The sequence below is a fragment of the Megalops cyprinoides genome, chromosome 4, assembly GCF_013368585.1.
Source record: "Megalops cyprinoides isolate fMegCyp1 chromosome 4, fMegCyp1.pri, whole genome shotgun sequence".
NCBI lineage: Eukaryota > Metazoa > Chordata > Actinopteri > Elopiformes > Megalopidae > Megalops > Megalops cyprinoides.
In genome coordinates this window covers 30,431,088-30,446,114 of record NC_050586.1, presented here as the reverse complement: position 1 = coordinate 30,446,114, position 15,027 = coordinate 30,431,088, and the positions used below count along the sequence as shown (strand labels likewise).

The following is a 15,027-nucleotide window of genomic DNA, read 5'->3' as shown; positions in this document are numbered from 1 at the left end:
TGACAACTGTTTTTGCAATGAGGAAGACATGTCATAAGCAACATAGCCAAAGAAACACACACACACACATACACACACAGTTGGATCTTAATCCAGGGTAACAACAGCTTAGTCCATTGCCCTCAGCCCTGATCAGATTTATGTTGTCTTGGAGGCCGGGGGCATGACCCTCGCCAGCCCCTTCCTCTGCCCGGTTCTGCCCTCGCAGCCTCTCTACTCAGTCCTAGTAGGCAAACGAGCGCCTACCCACTGTGACAAGTGAAAGCAGGGTTTCCTTAATAGTCTCTGCCTTTTGACCCTTTGTCCAGGAACAACCTGGCGATGGCCACTCAGGTAGGAGTAGGCTATACCTGTTGGGGGTGAGCTCTCCAGCAGCAGCTTCATTCACTGGCTCCTGTGCCACCCTTTATTAGTCCCTCTGGAAAATCTCAGTGAACCTTCAGTTCTGTCCCTTACAGTTGTGTTCTGTACTCCCAGATGCCAGTTTTCCTTTAGCTAAAGACACCATTGGTTGAGCGAGAGTATGTCAAACACTGTAAGGTGCTCTCACTGAGGCACTTCATACAGTAAGTTGTGAGCTGAGTTTGGGTCATGAGGTGAGGTTTCCACGTGTCAGACCGATGTCCTTCCTGTATGGCATGACCTTGGGAGACAGCAGGAGGTTCGCCGGTCTCCAAATCAGTGGTGTCACCTGTTAACAGATGCTTGCACAAGGACTGATCGGTCTGCCCTTCATTTTGGGCGAGGACCTGCCAAACAGCAAGATCTCAGCTGTCTCCTTTACAGATGCTTTTAACATAAGCCAATATACCTTTCACCTTTCAAATGCAAATTTCACTTTTTATACCTTTTTAAGTTCATCCAACCGGATTAACTCTCTCTGTCATCTCTTTGGCAGGTCATGGTGTTGTAAAGCAGATCTTTTTTTGGCCTCTTCAGTTAAGACCCTTTCCAAAGGATTCTCTTCATATTTAACATGCAAGCTCCCCGCTCATGGTTGGCTGTTTCTCACTGGCCATTTTCACTCCCTTGGTTGTACGTTTACAAATGTCTGCCTGAAACTTAGTGACGGACGTTTAAATTAATTGTGGCACTTTATTGATTAACATAATTATTATTGTTGAAAAATATGCCACAGTCATGAGAATACATCACATTTCTCTTTCATTAGCGGGCACAAAAGTGCTCTTTGATAAATCTGCCCTCAAGAATCATATTTATGTATGAGGTGCTTGTGTTACCCGCATATCTTTGTGGGATACCAGGGCTACCTGACCCTGTTCCTCTCCAAGAAAGGTTTTTTTAGTCACACTTAATTATAAAGTGTGTATAATTATATGTTTATGCTGTTAGGAAACAGTGCATTGCTGCCTATTAATCAAGAATGACTTAAAAATGAATAAATAAGATAAATGTTGAATATATAGTAAACACATTGTAGATGGGCAAGAAACTGGATTAGAGAGCATTTTATGGATTTAGAAATCATTGCTTTAATATGTGCTTGTATGTTTCATGCTGTGTGTTATATGTTATTTATGAAAAGCAGTGTTAGGTTCTAACATTTATGTTTGGTAATTACAGTTTAATGCAGTTTAGGCAGGCTGTATCAAAAGTGCCATGGCAACAGCAAATCTTATTGTCTTTATTACCTGCTCAATATTTGTTTGTTAACTGCTTTGAAAATAAGTAATGGAAATATTAAGCACAAACATAATAATGTGTTCTAAAAGTATCAACAGGCTATTAAATTGTCATCATTTTTCAGTGTTTGACAAGACAAGGAATTGTGGGTAAATTGTTTTGTGCTGGTGATGATATAGGCAGAGATATTGGATGCACTTCTATGACGTAATAAATGGTACAGGGCATTATGATGCTAAAAATGGTACTAGAATTGAATAGTTGTGTAAAAATGGCACTGGGAGATGATGTATAATGTAATAAATTATGCTGGAATTGTGGCTGTATGACATAATAAATAGTACTTTAGTTTTTGGACACCTGGAAAATAAAACTTGGCTTTGTATCCTGGGTTTGAAATTTTATTTGGAGGCTGCAATTCATAAGGAAAATATGGAAGACACATAAAAATAGCAAAAGCATACAGGGTTTGAAAATTATGAAAGTCATTTATTTAATTATTGCTATTGTGTAAAAAAAAATAAGCAATTAAAATATTAGAAAGGTGGGTAATGTTTTTAATCATAGTTCAACCCCCGCTGCTTTAACATAATTGAATGCATTTGATTAATTAAATTTCACTGCAGTCAGTTACCTTGGTGTGAAGTGTTTAGGGTCACAGTTGCTTTGTGCACGCATTTGTGTGTGTGTGTGTGTGTGTTCACAATGCCTGGTTGTAATATAATATTTAGCCTTTTCTTGAGAGCTATTGGAGTGTTTGAGTGTGGAGTGTTGGAGTGTTTTTGTATGTGTAATAGTTGGTGATGGGTCTGGTTGATGTCTTGTACTTGTGCATGAAAAGGGGTTTTGGAAACATCATGACCTTGAAGTATAACAGATGGACGATGTATTAAAAATGGCAGCTGAAATTCAGTGGGTACAGGGGTAGATTTGTGTCCCTTTAGCCGAAATGTTTTGAAAATATCAAAGTGAGTAGATTGCTAGAGCTATTGACTGAGTTTTGGAAGTCTAGAGAGTCTAGATAATAACTGCATATGCATAATCATGTTACACTATTCCAATATTTATTTGGTTAACAGGTGCACATTTCTAGTGCCACTTACATAACTTGCATTTTACACATTACATTTTTTTTGCAACCATACATCTTTCTTGCAGGATGTCTTGCAGCAGTTCAGGTTAAGTATGTCATTCACGGTTATGACAGCAGCTTACTGCAAGGAGCTAAACTTTTGACCATCTGGCTACGATCCAAATTCAATATCTACCACTCCACACCACCACCACAGTCATCCAGCTTATCATTTCTCTCATAATTAACTGCCACCCAATTTACAGAATCCTAGGTCTTTGCATTCACTTCAGCATCGAACCATAGACATTAGACACTTAATTCTCTAACTTGTGTCAATTGATACATTATAATTGATAAGTACTAATTGGTCAAGGCGTCAAGCAACTAACCATTCAGTTCCCCAGGTGGGACACTGATATTATACCCAGAAGTAAGTCTGAATTACTTCAGTCAATATTCAGAAGTGGATTACATAAATACATAATGCATAAAATACATAAATGACAATATCCATTGCATTAGCATTATCTATTATCTGATGATACAAAGGCTTCAGTTTTCTACAGTAATTTAAGGTAAATTAATATCAATGGGATAACACCAGGAAAATTTTGATATGTACATTATAAAACATATGAAGGAAAGGACTACCAAAAGCACACAGACTGCGATTCTCAGGACGTGTGTGGAGAGCTCGCTGGCAAAGCAGCCCACCTTCAGACCGAGGCAGATCCTGCATGCTGGGGGGGATGGGGGGTGGGGGGGGGATCCTATGGATCTGGGGTAGGCAGTAAAGTGTCTTTATCGCTCGGAGAATAATGGTTCAGAGCCTAATTCTATTCCGGTGTAATACTGCAGAGCTCAAGGGAGCCTGCAAAAGCACTCGATCTGTTTCCACGGCAACGGATTTCCTTCCCATTCTTATTTATTTAGTTATTTATTTATTTATTTCCCTCAGTACAGCTGTGAAAATGGGTGGGGGGGGGCGCTGAACAATGCTTTGCAGGCACCGGCACCCGAAACCGCCCTGCAGCACAGTGCTGGAGAGGGTACTGGCTCGTCAGTTATGGGGGTCCGTCGTCTCTTTTTTTCGTGATTTTTTGCTTGGCAGATGCATAGCTCATGTATTTACATATCATCCGATTATACGGTTGGATATTTGCTGAGGTGCAAGAGCAGTGCCCCACGTGAGAGTCGAACCTCTAGCCTTGTGTAAGCTGAATTTCACCCAGGCTGTGTCTAGGCAGCGTTCTGTTTTTATAACAGGTGCCTGTTCTCTTTTTAAGTAGGTTGGTTTTAAAAATGTCATTTCTTTGTCCCTCTTTCTTTCTCTCTCTGTCATAACATTTGTGTGTGTGTGTGTGTGTGTGCGCACATGCTTGTGTGTGCTTGCATGAGCATGTGTGTGATTTCAACTGATAATAGCATTGAAGCACATTCTTGTGAGTATTTCTGGACAGACTATAACTTCTTTGCATACACCTGCCACCTTTGCATGAGCTCCCTCTCCTGAATGAAGAGCAGCAGATGAACTGCGTGTGACCCGCGTCTGTCTGTATGGACATAAATACAGCCACTTCTCCTTTCTGTATAATATTATCTCATGCCTGCTGTTCACACTCTCTGCTTCCTTCCTCTGCTGCATCTCTGGTTTCTAGGAATTCAGTTCCACATTGTCTCTGTGGCTGTCACTCCCTGTGACAACGTGACCGATGGCATTTGTCACTTTGCTCCGGACTGACCCAAGAGACTCATAGGACCCCATGCACCTGCTGGTCAAAAGTTGATGAGCCTAACGGTGTTTCTCAGAAGGTTGTGAACCTGGCCAAAGCCCCATCTCCACAATCTTTTTCTCACTTAGCAGTTAACACCATATGCAAAAAAAATGGTATCACATGACAGCCCGTTCATTTTGAAATGAACCTTTACTTTTTTGTGATTACAGCAGCAGAATTACCACTGTAACTATGACAACTTCTATTTCTGCTGATAGGCCCACTCCCATTTCTAATATTAGCATACAGCTGCTACTACAACTGTCACAACTGCCATGATCGGTGGGACAAATAATAACAGCAGAGACTGGGACAATGCTGCTGTTATTGTTGCTGCTGCTATAGCTGCCGGTGCCGGTGAAATTTGGACAATTAGCGATGCTGATTGAAACCTCACTGGGTTATGAAACAAGTGGAGGTCAGTCATTGCTTCTGTCTGGTTTGCTGCCGGACATTGGGTCAGAAGAGGGTCTGATTTACATTTAAATCCCTTGAAACACCGCAGCCTGCCCAGGCCTGCCGAGCTGGGTGCTCCGGGGTTAACCACCACAAATGGATTAAAAGGAAAGTTTGCTGTCATCCAGCCATCTGTGAAAGTTTGGAGAGATACAGAGGAGAGAGAGAGGGAGAGGGAGACCGAGTAAGTGGTTGTTCACCAGCTCCAAGACAAATGATCCTGAAACAATAAAATCAAGCTGTTCCTCGTTTTATGGAGAGCCTGGCGGAGCCCTTGTCCTCTGTCACAGCACACAAACTCACGCGATAAATATTTACTCCGAACCCCAGCTGCCCTTTGGCCAGAGCCTCTGCCGGATATTTCAGCTAAATGACGCGCATCTTTGACTTATAAATAAACCCCTCTTTCCGCCACAACTTGTGCTTGTTTGCCCCTCTGCTTGGTTTGTTTGGGGCATACATATACAGCTACTTTGCCATTAATGTAAAAAAACTTTTTGTCATTGCACCATTCTGCTAAAACATCTATGAATGTGATGCATGCTTGCTCTTACTAGGAAACACTATTTTTTTTTAATCTATTTTTCAGAGATGTGAATACCGTAAGCCGGGTTAAGCCTTTCAACTTAAAAGAGGAAAAAAAAACAACCATATTAAATAGCTGTAAAGTGTAATGGTAAAATTCCCCACTGTTACAATAAATTGCGACATTCCATGAACAAACAAGGATGATTTCTGAGTTCCTTTCCATGGACATATGTAATGCCACTACTGACATGATCTCTCTATTGCCCTAAACTTGGTTTTTGTTGTCATTTCCATTTACTTCAGTATTGTTTCTGACTGTGTTAACAGCATGACCTTACCAGGTCAGTGCCAGCCTCATTGCGTCTTGTCTAAGCCCGACTGCCAATGACAGCAGAAGTCTGTATGTGCTGAAGAGAGATGGTGCACCCCGAAAAGACTACAGGTATCTGCCTTATGTGGCAAGGAGACAGAAAGAGAGGGTCTTAATTCGTTTTTTTTTTTCCTTTTATCATGGTACTCTGTGTCCCTCTTCAGAATAATGAGATGTACCGTGGAGGCAGTCTGCCAGGTGTAGCTCCTCCACTCACCCTTATAATTAGGGAGTGGTTTAAAGGTGTGTTTTGCATGATGGGGGTCTCAGCGGTGAGCCGCGGAGGGGTGCAGTGAGGCACAGCCAGGCCCGACACGACCCTCACACGCCACGTCTCTCCGCCTAGATGCGGAGGCGGGCGTCGGGCCCACCACCCGGGGCGACCTCCCTGCACCCACCCCTGGGGGCGTCCTTCACGTCTCATCGAGGCTCGGTTGCATTCATCGGTTTTGAATATGGCTTCCTCTGCAGGGCCACGCAGACGGTTGAGAGCTTTACTACCCTCTTCACACAGTAAATAAAATGGTAACTCTGGTGCCCAGCCAGTCTTGACTGGATTTCAGTTGAAGTGAGGTCAGCGGGAGTGAGGTCACCATAGTAATGGCTGACTCGGTGACGTTGAGATAGGGACCGCTGACACAGGCATGGAGGAGGAGTTTGTGTGTGTGCGTGTATATGGATGTGTTTGTGTGCGTGTGTGTGTGCGTTTGTATGTGTGTTGTGAGTGTGTGTGTGTGTGTGTATGTGGGGGGGGGGGGGGGGGGGGGGGTGTGGGTGCACACACGCGCGTGTATGTCTTTGTGCCCTTTGTGCGTGAACGTGTGTGCGTGCGTGCACGTATCTCTGAACGTGCCTGTGTGTCTTCCTGCGAGTGTTTTCATCTTTGATTACCATCTCAAAAGTGAAAAGGGGAAATAGCATTTCTTTCCCAGCCCATTCGCATGGTGTCTCAAACACAATCAAGAAAAGTCTGAGAAGCCAATGTGAGAAGAAGTTCACAGAAGCCACTTTTTAAACCATTGTTATCAGTGTGATCTGTAGAGTCAAAAAAGAACACTGTTTAAGTTGTACCTTGAGATATAAGAGACTGTGTACAGTTCCAGTAGCTGTTCTTGGTGGATGGATGAGCATGCCTCTGCCTTAAGATATTCCTCCATACAGTATGTAGTCCTACAAACAGGCAGGTATTTTCACATTGATAAAAAAGAGAATTTTTCTTATTTTTGGCCATCAAGTAGATTTGTCTTCCTACACAGAAGCCAGTTGGTCCTGTATTAGCACCTCACAGACATCTGAGTGGCTGACCCCCAGGACACATGCACACACACTACTTTCACACTCACATGCACACACAAACACACACACCCAGTCACAGTGGCGGGAGTCACCAGGCAGCAGATCTTTCTGAGCAGCAAGGGATCCAGAGGGTCACAGCTGTTTTCCTCAAAGTTGCCTCCCGCTGGCTGAGCACATGCACACACACACACACACACACACACACACACACACACACACAAACACAGTGTACCATTGACCCCTGGAGTGCTCAGAAGGCCATGGTGTTGTTGGCCCCATCCGGTGTAAAAGGGTCAGGCACATGGTGGATCCACTGCTATCACGGAGGCATGTTGGCCATGCACCAGAATGATATGATGAGCTCACAGCTAAGCACAGGGTCAGCAATAGCTGAGCATTGTAAGCTGGACATAGGAAGGACTGGAAATGCGTATATATGTGCCCTCAGCACCTATGGAATGTGAGTATCAACCTGCACTTCTATTTTAATTCAGGTTGATGGCTAATAAGACAACACAGGTCATGTGTTTTGAATCAAAATAAATAAACCAGTTTTTTTGCACCCCGCCCCATGGTTTCCTTTTTCAAAGCAACATAGAGGAGGGAATGTTTTTCCAAAAGAAAGGCACATTTTCTCTGTTTCCTCTGAACATTCAGGCTCCTGGATTATTCAGGAAATCGTCTAATGGCATTTGGAGGATGGGGGGTAGTGCGGGGGGGGAGCGTCTGTGGTGGGTGTTTGTTAGCGGAGGGGAGCAGTTATTAAGTTCCTTCCTGTGCAGTGTCATTTGAATTTCCTGTTGCAACCATGGCCTTGAAGAGTAGAAAAAAGCTAGTACACCAGTCCATCTCGCACCGCTGAAGGAGGCTGAAATGACTATCGATCGATTGGCTGCCTCCTCAGCGCAGTGAACTTCGTCTTCCCTTTACACGCAGAGCGAGGGCCTTCAGATCCTTTGCAAGAAGAGCAACGTAATTGCATTATGGTTATACACAGTGAAACGATTAGGAGACACAAGAGAGAATCCCTTACCAAAAAGGGCAGAGCACACCAATGGCTCTTTTCACTTTTGCATTCATGAAGAAGGAAGTTTGTAAACCTGAAAGAGTTTGCATGCAGCAGTAGACTTGTGCTATTTATTTTGTTCTTTGTAAAGACAGCAACACGCTTCCCTATTCTCCTCTTCTATCTGTCATCATACCGAGAACTGAGGAAACTCAACCGGCTTTTCCTACATCAGGGCACATCACTCACACATTTCTGTGCCAGCAATCCTGAACGCGCACTCCACTGTAGGCCTCTGGCTCCTTCTCTCCTTACTGCAGTCTAGACGAGGCAGGACTTAAAATTCCGCCCACATTTCACTAAGAGTTCTCTTTTTTTTCTAATGAGAATTGAGAATAATTTCCCCCTGCTCGCGTCTCCTGGGGCCGGCGAGCGGGGAGTGATGAACGGCCACCTTGAGAATGCCAGGGAGCTGTACAGAGTGTGCCAGTAAATGGACAGATACAGTGATAAATAAATAAATCTAAATTCCGATCAGAGAAGGGGGGATGATGTAAGCGGAGCGCAGACAGTGCAAGCGCAGACCACTGCATCCTCTTCCTCCGTCAGGCTCCCAAGGCTTTGATTTAAGGGCTTTAAGAGGGAAGTCTGGGCAGAAATTCCTCTTCAGTCACATCGGTAGTAAATAAGACGGATTTTGACAGGTGAACGACATTTACACAAAGGAACTGGGCTTTGAATGGCATCACTTGTCATGTTCTTCAGGTTCGGTTTTTTTAAGTGACGTGAAATACTATAAAAGCTAAGCAGCAGTGTGCTTAAGGCTGTTCCACTTGCTGATGTTGGCTTATTCATGGAAAAAGATGTGCCAGTCTCTTAGTAGAGATGGTTAGCATGTTGGTCCATGGTTAAAATGCTCTGCTCCAGACAGGATAGTTTTGGGGTTGAATCCCAGATGAGAGGGGTTGTTTTGGCGATACTCTGCCCTAGGTGCTTTCTGACACTGTTGTTTTACCCTTGTTTCACCGAGTCCAGCTGAGAAAGTGGGTAAACTATATACAAAAATACTGTATTGAGAATATATTTTAGAAAATATATATTTGTAGCTCAATCAGTATATTGAAAATATGTCAATTATTGCCATTTTGGCGTATTGCAATATCTTTGCAATTAATATATTTTAAATGTATTTCCAATCTATTATTGGGCTGAATGTCATCTTTCTTAATATGTTACAATATATTTCATTTTGTATGGGATAGCATTGTCTTTCAGTGAAGAAGTAATCAAGACAAACTAAACAGACAGAAACAAATACAAGCATATCCACTGAAGACTCCAGAAGTGACACTGTCCAAGGAAGGCTGGAGTTTGACAGAGGTCATGACCCTTTGTATGCTCCTTCACTTGAATATTAGGGTTTGGCACAGGTGCATCATGAAGTATCGATATCCAACCAGATTAGCATTCAGAGGTTCAGATTTACTCTTAATGATTTATGTGTGTCAGTGATGCTGTGGTCAGACATGTATTTTTCCTGTTTTGTGACTCCTGTTTCAGGAGATTGAATCAGATTGATTTCCAATAATGTCACACACAAGGGATTTTTGTGTGTTGCTAGTGAAATTGAAAGGGGCATTACTATTTCTTCTAGGGTTGCATGTGCACTCTTCTGTGGCTCTGTCCAACAAATGTTGCATCTTGTTTCAGACTCTGAAGATGCTCAAATATGAGCTCAAGATCCACATACAGTATATGGACCAGCATTTTATTTTAAGAATTGGAACTGCCAGCTGCACATTAGGTTTGGGAAAGGTGGGAGTGGGACAAATGCACTCAAAACGAGCACCTTGCTGACCATGCCACCTGGGACCTGGGCCGACATTTGAACTCATGCTTGTGGAGTGCCTTGAGGTGCAGCAGCAGGAAGGCACTACGTCAATCTAATTAAGTGCTTTGGTGTGGAAACAGGCCTTCTAGAGTCATGGAGCCAACATGTAGATGGGCAGGGCCTAATGGAACAGACTGTGCCTGGGTGTATAGTCTGATGGGGTCAGATACAGTCCAAACGACAGCTGCAAGTTTCCTTTAAGTGACAAGGGGCATTACTTGTCAGTTCATGTTAACACACTTGTTTACACACTCATTCACCCACACACACACCCACACACATGCACACACACACACACAAACACACACAGTGAGGAAACAAAGCTCACCTGGCCGGTGAATGATTGACAGCCCTGGCAGAGTGCAAACAGCGGGGTTTTGTGTTGGCTTGGCAAGCACCTGGCACCGATGGACATGTTTGTCCGGGGTCCTGTTTGCGTGGAGACAAGCCTCTGAGCACACAGCTTGGAAGTGCGGTCTGACAGGGGAGCGACTTCTGTTAAATAAACCACATCCCGGCTGTCCTGTCAGTTCTCCACTCAGTCTGAGCTGAAAAATAGCTGTGAGCTGGCAAATTATTCCAACCCTGTGACCTGCGGTCCCTGATAACAAATGGTAAGACACCTGTCTTCGTCAACACAGATGCTGAAACATTTGCACCGGTAGCTGCTTTAGTTGTATCACAAGTCCTAATTATTAACCTGTAGAATTAATCACTCAGGCCATTAATGGCTTCTCACAGAGTGACTCTATTGAATAATGTCAACCAGACTGGCTGCCGTTCATCTCCCTTGTTTTTCCTTCTCTGTCAAAATAAATAGCTCTGAATTTTTTATGCACTAAAGATATGCATCACAAGTAGTTCTCTGATCAGAAGTATCTGCAGTGTTTGCTGGGTATGTGTCAGTGGCAGTGTTGGCTGTAGCAGGGCAGCGCTAGCCTCCTGTTAGCGAGTGTGGAAGGGCCAGTGTTGTGCTCTTTAAATCAGACGTTCAGTTGTGAAGACGCTGGGGATTTGAAGCGGGGTTGTTTTGCACTTCTCTGTGTTTGAAAAGTTGCTTTGTCAGCGGCTCAGGTAGCTTCCATGTACTTGCGCACAAGCACGCGCACAGACACACACAAACAGGCACACACACACTCACACACAAACAGACACAGACACACACACACACAGGCTCACAGGGTGAGCCTGCAGGCCTGTAGGGGGAGGGGGGAGAGGGGGCCTTGTCTAAAGCGGGAAGTGGGAGAGGAGGAGCTAATGGTTATATGTACACAGAAAGAACATCAGCACACAGTATACTGCAGACGTGCCCGTTTCCCAAATAACACAGGCCCTTCTGGCTCTCCATCTCCTCTGCCCTTACTCTGAGACTTGTCAGCAGGTGTGAGCATAACAGCATAACAAGATGGTGCTCTATGCGAAAGCTGAGGAGAAACACAGAGTTTTCATGTAGAAATACATGTATTCATTATAGATCAGGAGAAAGAGGTTTGAGTGTGTCCTCAGGCTACCTGGGAGAAAAAGCACACAATGTAATTCTCTCTCTTAAACAGACTCGCAGGTGCTGGAAAGATATTAAAGAAAAATGAAGAGGGGAGAGAGAAAAGATCAGGCCTCCGTGGAGGAAAAGAGTTCTGGCGGGGGGGGGGGGGGGGGGGGGGGGGGTTTGTTTGTGGCCCTCTTGGCTCTGATTTGGAAAGCATGCTCCCGACCTAAAAATCTAACCAGTGGAAACTCCAGAAGAATTGAGCTCCTTTGTGCAGACTGCATGAGTTATTTGTTCAGGGAATGAGTGAGAGAGAGAGAGAGAGAGAAAGACAAATTGTGAGAGAAAGAAAAGCAGACATCATATGATTCCTCAGTGAAGTAATAGCCTAGCGTTACCACACACCTTGAGTACATACTGTCACACTGCGCACTTTATTACAATACAGCTGGCTTATTATTACCGGGAGTGGCTGGTGATGACGATGACGACTTTCAAATGCCAGATCCATGGAATGCACTTATTATAAATAGATACCCTGCATGCTGGTTGCCTTGTCGTGGGTGGCCATCAATAGGGAGATGCCGGTTTTCAGAATGGCTACTGCCGAGCCTCTCTCCCTCCCCCCACCCTGTGATAACCGTTGTGTTTTGTCTGCGTGGGGGAGAACGGCGTGCCGCTGACGAGGAATGCGGGCCGAGAGGAAGGGTGGGGGCCGCCAGTCGCTCACCAGCGCATTTGGAGAGGCCCCAGCGCCCAGCACCCCTACCATCCTGTCACCCCCCTAGCGCTCCCCCCTTTCCGGTCTTTACTCCAGGTGCCCATCCCTCCCTGTGCCACATTATTGGCTATATTTAGATCCATCAAAGCAGGCAGTGCTTGTCGAATCTAAGTGGAGGGCTTGTCTGTAGGGTTGGATACAATGCACCAGGAAACTGCCCAAAAAGTGACCAAACCCGCTTGGCTCAATGTTATGTTAAACAAAAAATCCATAACATAACAAGAGCAAGCAAGCAAGTAATCAGCAAGGATGCAGCAGTTGGGGCAGCAGATGAAGTCGGAGTGGCCAGGGGGTTGGTCTTGGAGGCGGGGTTATGAAATCATGACAGGTCCTTGGGACGGTGAACCTTCAGAGACTGTGATGGAATGTTGGTCCTTTGTAAAAAGTCTGTCTAAGTGTTTGGTCTGGGTTTGTTGATATACATGGTCATTGCCTCAGAAATGGGTCACCTGACATTCTAGGGATTTGAATATGTGTGAATGTGTCCAGTAGACCAGCAGCACCTAGGTAATGTGCTGATTCTCTGACATTTATTTATTATTTTCATGTATTTCTGTCTGTCTGAATGGTTTTGATTTAAAAAAAATGTCCCTCTGCTTGTCTCCCTGAGAACAGCTCCCAGTTCAGCTCAAAGTAAAATAGAGTGGGGGGGGGTTGGGTTAACCGGTTAATCACATGGAACAAGTAGAGGAAAGTATAAAGAAGCTGTTTCTTTCACACACACACACACACACACACACACACACACACATACACCCGGGAAGCCTCTCCTCTGGCAGAGTGTGAAAGAGAGTGTGGCCCTGGGGATGCGGTGTGGCAGGAGTGTGGGACAGCTCTCTGCCTGTGGCCCTCTCCGACGGCAGGTTTCGTCAGTCTGAGCAGCTCTCAGGAGGGGCGGGGAGGGATTGGAAATCCGCGATTAAACGTCCCTTTTCATCCTGTCGCCCCCTTGATCATGTCGCCGGAGGTATTAAGCGCCTCCGATATCCCCGGGAATCTGAGCGCTTACGCAGAAAAGGCGCACCGTGGTCCCAGTGGCGCGGTAACGCGACTCCTGAAATCGCTCCCCTGGCCCCGCGCGGCCCGCTTGCGTGGCCTCTCAGCCGTGTGCCACAGTTATTTTCGAATGCCTCCACTCCCGTGTTCTGTGCTCCTCGCGTGCTTATTCTCATGGCTTTGCATAGCGGCCCCTGCAGTGTTTTCATTTACATTTTTCAAACCTCGACAGCAGGCTTCTCCGTTACCAGAGCAGCTGAGGTGATTTGCTGAGGCTAAAGTCACAGTGACAGCACTCAACTGGGATTTGAACCCGCAATCCTCAGGTTTATGCCCAGTGGAAGTGAGTGCAATGCTGTGTTCTGAGTTAACGTGGTCAGTTGGAGTGAATACGTTAAACAGAGTTCTGCCGGTGTGAACGACGGGTTCAGCAGCCGTTGTTTTCTTCCATTCTTTTCAAGCCGTGGTTTGATAGGTATGTTGTTGTTTACTGCCAGCAGTACATGCGAGGAGAAATGCTTTGTCCTGGTGTGTCTTTGAGCTGTGTGCTGAGTGAAATATCTGCACCCTCCCAGCCAGCAGCTGCAGGCTTCATAGCTTCCTCTAGGCCTGTTTACCAGAGAGAACAGCCTGTCTCTGTGGGATTGCATCATGTCCACACTCTCTCTTTCCCTCTCTCCACTCTCTCTCCCCCCTCTCACTCTCTTTCCTCCTCTCGCTCTCTATGAGACAGGAAGGCTGCTGGAAAGGGGGGGGGGGGGGGGCAGAAAGAGAGAATGAGACAGGAGAAGAGAGGGAGGGGGCCAGAGTGTAAGAGGAAGAAGGGATGTAGTGTGGGATAGAAGCAGGACTGAGACCATGGGTTTTCTGTTTGTGTGCTACATAGTGGAGTAATTACTTTGAAAGCATGCACTACTTGCACTGAACTACACAGAGCCAGCAGCCATTCTGCCTGATAGCCCTATTCTGTGAAGTATTACAAACTAAGCATGACTGAGCTTGGTCAGGACTTGAAGTGGAGGTAACCAGGAAAAATCAGGTTGCTGCAGCAGGGCCGTTGAGGCAGCAATGGAGGGCACTCTTCCCTTCTGGCCTGAGTACCAATACAGTGATGGGGATACTGTGTTGTAGGAGGAGGTGTTTTGTTTCTTTTGTATGAGGCATGAAACAGAGCTCCAGCTGACTCACAGTTGTCATAAAGTATCACAGCACTTGTGAAAGATTTTTTGCGTCAGCTCTGGTTTCTGTGATTGTTTTGTGATGGTTCTGTTCACAATTCTTCTTTCCTACAACATTCGCCTACAACATTCGCCTAGTAGTTAACATCCCCTATAAGTGATGTCTGTAAAGGCTGCCATCCCAGCCCTGACACCCGAGGTCATCCGTGCGGAAGAGAGACACGTTCCCAGCCGACCTACCTGATTGGATAAGGGAGAACAAATTAAAAATGATTGTGCTATCCTGCCGATGATACATACAGACAACCTCAGAGCAGCCGAACAGGACGGAACGTTTTCATGAAATGGAGTGAGCTGCTCTGTGAGATGTATTTAATTTTAGTCATCTGTTCCTCTTCTGACCTCTGCCAGGCAAGATTTCTGCTTCAGAGATATTCATGCATTCTCATCATGAATGCTGATTGAATCATTTCATAACACAAAATGAGATGGAGACAGACTGTGAATTCACTCTATCCTTGTAGCTACACAGACTTGAAGAAGCA

The 15,027-nt window shown here is 45.1% G+C and overlaps 1 protein-coding gene across 2 annotated transcripts in view; it reads left to right on the top strand.

Annotated features, from left to right (window-relative positions):
• si:ch211-130m23.3 (uncharacterized protein LOC558547 homolog) overlaps positions 1–15,027 on the top strand; it is a 96,873-nt gene that overhangs the window by 54,483 nt on the left and 27,363 nt on the right. The window lies entirely within an intron of this gene.